The sequence below is a fragment of the Mytilus edulis genome, chromosome 10, assembly GCF_963676685.1.
Source record: "Mytilus edulis chromosome 10, xbMytEdul2.2, whole genome shotgun sequence".
In the NCBI taxonomy this organism is placed as follows: Eukaryota; Metazoa; Mollusca; class Bivalvia; order Mytilida; family Mytilidae; genus Mytilus; species Mytilus edulis.
The window spans coordinates 58180034-58189254 of NC_092353.1; positions in this window are offsets into that span (position 1 = coordinate 58180034).

Consider the following 9221-nt stretch of genomic DNA (forward strand, 5'->3'; position numbering starts at 1 on the left):
TGCGATATGGGCTTTGCTGATTGTTGAAGGCCTTACGGTGATCTATAGTTGTTAATTTCTGTGTCATTTGGCCTCTTATCGAGATGTGTCTCATTGGCAATCATACAACATCTTCGTTTTTATATTTACAATTTTTTTTATTGTGTAAATTTTTGTTGTTTCTATTTCTTTTTTGGTATCTACTTGTTATTTTGTTTGGTGCCATTTAAATTGACTGTTACCACAGCGAATGTGCTTGTATGGAGGCCGCCATATACATTAACTGTTACCATGTTACCACATTGATTACATTTGTATAGTGTGTATTACATGTATAAGTCAGAACTTCTGTGTTGACATGAATTATCATTGATATGGTCATAATTATAAATTACCTGTTTACAAAACTATGCTTTTTTGACTGACTAAGAATTTTCTACTTCCATGACTTCAGAAATAGATTACCAAAACTTTTTAGGATTTTTTTGTCCTCAGTGTTCTTCATCCTCGTACTTTATATGGCCTTTTTAATATTTATTTATTCGAGCATCGCTGATTAGTCTTATGCAGACAAAACGCCCGTCTGTTGCAAATTTAATGAAATTTAAATCCTGGTATCTTTGATGAGTTTATTTACTCATATTACATGTATTACTGCATGCTGAATGAATGATGAATATCTTAATGTTTATAAGTACCCTATCATATTTTTTTTATCTTGCTCTTGGTCTTGTATTCTTAATATTATTGTATTACATTGTAATATATAATGTCATTCGTAACAACATTTAAAACGCAAAAAGTGAATGATCTAACGTCATTACAAAATATTTTTTTCCGTCTGTCAATTAAAAAAAAAATATGATGAATATTCTTTGGAAAGTGATCATATACTATACACATCGATATGTTTGTCTTTTGCTTACTGTGCAGGTAAATTAACCACACTTGTTAGTTATAAGTACTATTAATTATGTGGAAAATTAAAGGGCATTGAATAATGTAACTACATCATTGCCCTATATTTAGTTTAAATGTTTTTTTTTATTTATCGTTGTTCTTAATATTGGCTAACAATTAATACCTCGATACTTTAGTAGTATTTATGAATTATCTTATCTTTATGTTTAGAAGAAAGTTAATTCATCAGAAAAACCCGATAAACAATTAAAAAGCCCTAGCAAAAGCGAAACACCGTCTAACGACAAGTCCAGCTTAAAAGATTCAGAAGATTCAGACAATACAACTAGTAAGTGTTTGAAATGTAGTATCTTTTGCGTCTCAGTTGGTCATTGCATACACACACACACACACACACACACATATATATATATATAGGACTTGCTTTGTACAGTGTACTTGGGGAAATCAATCCGAAATGTAGAATCTTTGACTAACTAAACAATGTTTTTTTACCCTTATTTTAAAATGATACAGCTGCCGAAATGAATTCAAAGGAAGGAAGGGAGGGATAGTACAATATTTTAGTATAAGTTAAAAGTTCGATGGATAATAATGTTGAAAATATGTTTCACAGATATATGTGCTGACCTTTATAAAATTAAAGGGCATATGCCCTTTCCATTGCGAATATATTCGTTTACAAAACGTTAAATAAAAACTAGTACAGATTTATTCGTAAAAGGAGTTATAATGGTAAATTGCATGGTTTATATTTATAAAGGTGCAGGCATTCACCGTTACAACATTCGAATTCATTTATAGACACTAATCTGTGGTTTGGGACTCTTTGCCTGTACCAGTAGCAAATATTACTCAAACGGGATAGCACATACCACTATGTATAGTGAAGTTGTTTACCGAGTCCATTAATTTAGATACGATTCGGTTAAAAACTATCGGTCATTACCTTAACTTATTGTAAAAAGATTTCTGATTAACAATGTGAATGTATCTTTTGATTTTGTTTTTATCGATATAAATATGCATGTTTATCATGTTTATAAATTAATCAAAACCTAGCTTAATTTTATAGCAATACACCCACTTACATTAAAAGCACTACATACTGTCGAGAGCACTGCCCGATCTAACCTGGTATAAAATTTCAAATTTGACAACGGTAGAGTAATAAAACAGAGACTGCACATTTAAACATCCCAGATACAAAGTAGTTTGGTAATAATTAAAAATAATCATAAATTTTGATTAAGGTTATATAATTGAACGTGACTGCGTACTCGTACATCCTTTCCAAACGAACAGAACCCTCAAATTCAAACTGGTATAATTGAAACATTTCTAAAAAAAACACTGTATGAGTCTAGTACGGAAGCCTGCGATGCTGGAAACAAGTTATGGAAGGGAAAATGAGTGACTCAATCTATGTTTTTGTCATTTATGCCATCTTTTAACTTTCTTATCCAAAACCTTTCCCGAGCAAGTATGTCGGTCCTTGACCAACCCTCGTTGTGGTCTTTAATTGTGATGGTAAGGTTTTTCTAGATCGGGCTGATCTCAAAATCCTTACCATGGACAATAAAATGCAAAAAAATACAAAAAAATACATCTGTTGGCTCTGTATGTTTTTGTTTTCTCTTTTGCAGAAAAAGACATAAGTCTACCGTGGTTGGGTAATGATGAGGATTTTGAACGCATGCTATCACACGGGGAATTTCTTTCTTACGAGAACCGTTTAAGTCTAGGTAGTAACTTCTGAGATGTAATATATAAATAAGAATATGTGGTTTGGTTTTCATTAAGACATCTTCTCAACAAAGTTAAAAAAGCGAAGATAAAAGAAATTATATATCACATTACACCTTTCAACAATGAGAAACCCTTTCTGAATATGGGAGCATCATATAGTATGGAATTTTTTGTATTCAATTAGCGATTTTAGTTATTCATCATGATCATAGTGTACATTCTTTTTCGAAAAAAACGACATATTTATTTTAACGTTAAGGTTCTATTCTATGGTCACGTATACATTATTCATTTAAATTGTGATGATTCGTGAGCATAGATCAAGACAACAAATCAAAATAGCACAATTACACCGAGGTATAAACTATTAGAGGTGTAAGACAAGATGCATCAACAGTTGAAAAAAACTCATCCTATAAATGCAATACCCGTAATACGAATTTATATAGGTATCAGGATTATAATCTAATACGCCAGACGCGTGTTTCGTCTATATAAGACTTATTAGTGACGCTCAAATCAAAATATTTATAAAGCCAAATAAGTACAAAATTGAAGAGCATTAAGGACCAAAAATTCCAAAAGGTTGTGCCAAATACGGCTCAGGTAATATATTCCTGGGATAAGAAAATGCTTAGTTTTTCGAAAAAGTTTAAGTTTTGTCAACAGGAAATTTATAAAAATTACCTTATAAATGATATTCATATAAACAGTGCTGACTACTGGGCTGGTGATACCCTCGGGGACGAAACATCCACCAGCAGTGACATCCACCCAGTTGTGTGAATAGTTATCAACGGTACCATGATTATAATTTAATACGCCAGACTCTCGTTTCGTCTACATAAGACTCATTAGTGACGCTCCGATCAGAATAGGTATAAAGCCAAACAAGTACAAAGTTGAAGATCATCAAGAACCAAAAACTCCAAAAGGTTGTGCCAAATACGGCGGATGTAATATATTCCTGGGAATTTACACTTATTTAAAATGTCACTATCGTTAAATAGGACACAATCGATAAACATTACAGTATTTTCTAGTTATTTTCACAGACTTTATGACAATATTTCAAAAAAATATATGACTTAAGAAACATGTCGCGATAGATTGTCTGACAATTCAGACAACCCGTTGTTGGGTTGCTGTCTGTGAATAAGTAATTTTATGTTTTATTTTATGTTCAGCAAACTGAGATCCACAAAGAAGTCACCACGAATTAAATTGTCATTAAACCCCATGATGAGTCATTGCCCTATAAAGTAAATTTTGTATTTGTTTTTGTATTTTTATATTATCTTTTTTCAAAAATCTTCTTCAATCAAACTTGGCCACAATCATCATGATCATCATAAGGGTATCTTGTTTTGATAATATGTCCGATGAAACTGCCTGTTCTGTGAATTTTCTTTCTTCAACTGTACCTTTCAAATAAAGAATTTTAAATATAAAACAGTTTTGTTTGAGGCTTGTTTTGTTGAAACAATAGTATTTTGTCGTGAGTAAAGAATAAAGCGATTACAACACATTGTTTCATGAAAGCTTCTTACAATTTATTTGAATATGTTTAATCCTTCTTCAGATGTTGACTTTCGCATGCATTTCAATTGCATGATTTTTGTTTATCGTTGTTAAAGTAGAAGACCATCAAAATCAAATTACCATGGATTGTGAATTGCACATTTTTCTAAAAGCAGTTTGGGGAAGGGGGTAATATGTATGCTACAAAACGTAGATAACTTATAGTATACATTTATTATATTCTGAAAGAATTTTGCTAATTGAACATAGGTGATTGTTTTGCCTTATCAACATTTTAAAGCGGTATTTCAACTTGCCTAATATTTGATAATGATTTTTCATACTCCTTTGGCATACCTCAAATTATGGTGTGATATGGGTCGAGATAATTGTTTTTTTTTGTATTTTGTGTATTGCTATAAGTAAATACAATATGCATATGTTTCTTCTGGATAATGTTGAGATAAAGATGACCAATTTGTAACTGAAAATAAGAGTTTTTTGGTTTGCTTATAAAAAGTACATTATTTGTTTTGACAATGTCAAGAAATCTATCATTTGAACAAACAGAAGTAACCGATGAGTTAAAACAGATATTTTAATTTTAATGGCAAAAAATAGCATTTTTGCACCAAAGGGAGATAATTTGGAGCTTTTTCAATGATATATACATTTTAAAAGTCATCTTGGGCCAACACAAATTGATATTTTTGAATAAATTTTGTACCTTATGATAAAGTAACATCTAATGACGGTAATTAATAAAATTTGTAATGAAAAATCCTCGAGTAGTAATGTTAACTAAGCAGTATGTTGTTGGTCTGTACAGGTACTTATAATATTTTGAACAGTGTGATTAAAGACAATAATTATATAATTGACTGTAAACGAATGATCTCATCAGTACGTAACTGGCTGCAGAAGATACATCTAGAATTGACTGAAAAACTTATATGACTAACAAATGTAATGTATTGAAGAGCTGTTTAGATCAAAATGACCGTTTCAGACTTATTTTCGTTTTCTAGTGAAAACATTATTTTATGTATTATTAGGTGGTCCATGTAGGGCAGGTAAAACCACTCTAGCAAGCATGCTTATTGGCGAAAAAGTTCCACTTAAATGGAATTCTACTGACGGATTAGTTATATATTTTGGCAAGAATGGTATTGATATTGACAAGAGGAAAATGGTTCCCTTTAAACAAGGTATTTTGACATATTTTTTTAATCTTATTAAGATTAATGTATTGATTTATGATGTATATTAAACACTTGAATATTTCAATGAATATGAAACACTTGAACACATTTAGATTGAGTTTTGGAATGTCCAACGTGGCTAATAATGGATAAGTTCATAACGGATGCATTATAAATGTTGACAATATATATAGACCTCACTAAGTATTGTTATCTATGTAAAATTTCTAAACAGTAATTGTCAAAAATGATTATCTTTTACAAATCGATACATTAATGTATCCTTACTATTCCTAATTGTTATTACATATTTTGCAGGTGAACGAGGACATGATATTTTGGCAAAAATTCTTCGAGGAAAACCAGATGTAGGAAATACTAGACAGTCAAAAGCAACATCTTTAAATATGACTAATCCAAATGTTCAAAAGGATAAATTAAAAATGGAATCAACGACAAAAGATTCAAAAGAATTTACCAACATTTCTAACAGCTGTATGATCTCAACAACTGCAGAGATGCAATCATTTGAAATTCAAAAGCTGCAACTCCAATCCGATATTTTAGAAGAAGTGAGAAATGGTCAATACAGAATTAAAATAGCTCCTTCTGACCTTATCGATTTTGGTGGCCAAAAGTCATATGATATGACTCATCAACTTTTCATACAACACACGGGATCTTTTTTATTGATGTTTGATGGTAGAAAAGGATTACATGATCAGTTGTACGAATATCCGGAAGGGGTTACTGCTGCATGTACGTTCATTAAAATAACTAGAAAATACTGTATATACTGTATACTGTACACATTAGAAATGATGCATGTTTTGACCATATGCTCTAAGAATATACAAGGCTAACTTCTTTTAGCACTTAGTGCTGATCTTTTCGAACATTTAATCTACGTTTGCATAGATTATTCATGAAAAAAACATTCTTGTAAATAAAAAGAAATCTTTGAGATACAAATTAAGTATGAATAGATGAATCTCTATTAATGTGCTTTAAGAAAACAGAAGAAAACATTTGCTTATTGATTTATCTCCTCTGAAATGGCAAAGTTAACAAATTGACTCGTAAACAAAATGTTGTCTTTAAACATTTTGAATAATGCAATAGATCACTTTTCTTCTGTCTTTAAATACACAATCTTAATTCAACATGCAGACATCTTATGCATTTAGGTATTCACATCCATTTTTTAAGGTAATATTATTTACAAAGCACAAACATGTCGGCATTCACCTCAAAAGCTAACAAAACCTTTAAACAGACTTATTTACGATACTGTTGTCAGTCATTAAAGTTTGAATATTTTGGCTTTAATATTGGTTCACTTATAGGGTCTTTGCATCGGAAATAAACACATTTATTCTATAACCAGTTGTTTGCATGATATGGGTAATTATCTTCTCATATATTTTATGAAGGAATAATACTAAACCCCTAACGAATAGATTGTAATTGATATTCATATGATGAAGACATAATCTGTAAATAAGTTTAACTGAGGTCTGGAGCTGGCATGTCAGTAACTGCTAGTTGTCCTTTGTTATCAATGTATCATTGTCATTTTGCTTAGTTTCTTTTGTTACCTATTCTGACATCAGACTCGAACTTCTTTTGAACTGAGTTTTACTGTGCGTATTGTTGTGTGATTGTTTTTTCTACATTGGCTAGAGGAGTAGGGAAGGGTTGAGATCTAAAAAAAAACAAAACATGGTTTACCCAGCTGCATTTTTGTGCCTGTTCCAAGTCAGGAGCCTCTGGCCTTTGTTAGTTTTGTATGATTTTTAATTTTAGTTTTTTTGTGTATATTTTGGAGTTAAGTATGACGTCAATTATCACTGAGCTAAAATACATTTTTGTTAGGGGCCAGCTGAAAAACGCTTCCGGTTGCGGGAGATTCTCGCTGCTTTGAAGACCCATTGGTGGCCTTCGGCTGTTGTCTGCTCTTTGATCGTGTTGTTGTCTCTTCGACACATTCCCTTTATCCATTCTTAATCAAAATCTTACACATAAACTGAAAGTCTGTATTAAATTAAGCAGATTCAGGCAAATACATAGACAGGTAGTGTAGTGCTATTGTACAATCCATGATGGTGGTATACAGTGAATATACTTTAAGTGCATATGCCATGTACCTTTTGTTCTTTCTTGGTCAGTGGTGTTTCTCTTTTATTCATTTAATTCCAAGATTCTATTTTAAGTTTTGTTATTTTCAATATTATGTGCAGTCAAGCAAATCAAGGTCATAAATGAGTAACATATTTTGTTTCAGCCATACTTAAACACTGGGTTGATTCCATTTTGACCTACACTGAAGAAACTGAAGACGTTATGCCAATGATTCTGTTTGCGGCTACACATAGAGACCTATGCAAGGTAAATAAGCAACATGTAAAACATTAAAATGTGGAAAATAAAGTCTAAAATGCAACACAAAAAATAATATTTTAATCTGCAAAATTAAAAACATTTTTTTTTATTTCTGATGTTGATGTTGCAGTTAAATCTGTAATAGCCCATCTAGACCGAATAATTCATTTATTATGCGTAGAGTAAATTTTTTGGCTTGTCTGTCTGTCAGTCAGTCAGTCAGTTCTGTGCTTGTCATAAAAACTCTACTTAAGGTAGATTTATGGTAGACTTGGACATCTTGGATTGTACAATCCCAGTACCTCATGGTCTAGTTATGATTAAAATAGCAAACAAATGGCAAATGTGGAGACAGATTTGTAATTTATTAGCTAGACTGTTTATTTATATAAAGAAAACTTGGTGATATATTGTATATCTCAAAATATTCAAACAAATATCAAATTTTGAGTTTTATGAATCATTTTTTTCAAATAAGCTATTTAAGGGGAGATAACTGGTTTGGTATAAAAACTTTATTGGACTGATTGGGAAATTTCATTTTTTACTTGTAGCAAGAAAACAAGTTCGGTGACATCAATTTTTATATTTTTATTTTCTTAAAACCTATTATAAAACACATTTCAAAATTATCTCTCATAGATCTTTTTAATACACAAAAATATTTTTTTCATGAACAATCGAACCTAATTTAGACAATTTTCAACGACTCATAACCTGGAAAATAGCACGGATACCATTCTTTTTATTATACTTTTAGAAAAATGCATAGTAAAATCTTCATTTTGACAAATTATTAGAAAATTATATCTAAAAAAATATATACCTATGATCTACATTTACTTTAAACCACACACAAAAATATTAATATTGTAGGTTTAAATGACATAATATGTAGATGTGCATATTAAGAGAATAATATGGTTTAAGTTTTTCTACTATTATCATATCATTCCGATCTCGTCAGAACCTAAAGTATTTAAACAGGTACAATGTATCAAAGACGAGAGCCGTGGTGTACTGGTTAGTGCATCGGACTACTAACACAAAGGTTCCTGGTTCGATTCCCGTCTGGGATGAAAATTTCAGGGACTGAATTTTCGGCTCTCCCTTGACACCATTTGCGAGTATGGTCTTGAGGAAACGATGATAGTCCGTCGGACGGGACGATACATGGCTGACCCGTGTTAAGAGAGAGCCATATCTCTTGCACGTTAAAGACACCCTTGTAGATTTCGAAAAAGAGCAGGCTAATGCCGCTACAAGGCAGCACTCGCACCCGCAAAGTGGAAAGGGATTAATATAAGTTGCAAAACTTGTTTCCCAATCCACTATAAATAAATATGTTTAAACTAAAACTAAAGACTAGTCTAGTATAACAAAAAAAAAAACCATATTATCATTATTGTACCAGCTCACTTTATCGAAATATCCAACCAACCTTGAAGTTATTTTACGATGGTATCC